Source organism: Atta colombica, unplaced genomic scaffold, assembly GCF_001594045.1.
Source record: "Atta colombica isolate Treedump-2 unplaced genomic scaffold, Acol1.0 scaffold107, whole genome shotgun sequence".
Classification (NCBI taxonomy): Eukaryota; Metazoa; Arthropoda; class Insecta; order Hymenoptera; family Formicidae; genus Atta; species Atta colombica.
This window is the reverse complement of record NW_017259192.1, coordinates 3,270,194-3,270,449: the sequence shown is the minus strand read 5'-3', so window position 1 is coordinate 3,270,449 and position 256 is coordinate 3,270,194.

The following is a 256-nucleotide window of genomic DNA, read 5'->3' as shown; positions in this document are numbered from 1 at the left end:
CCATTATAGTCTCCCTTAACTGGTACTAGCTCTCCTCTCTGCACCGACATCCTACCTCTCCTTGATCTTCTCTCCACAGCTCCACGCTTGGCGCCTCCCTTGTCTCCCCAATCTCTTGCCTAAAGTACCGCACACCTTCGGTGGTAAGCTATGGGCTCGAACTATTCCATCGTTACCGCTATAGTTTAGTTAAACGTGCCCTTTCGCCTTGGTCCCTGGCTTGCTTCTTGCTCCTCTCTCCGATCCTCTTCGCAAT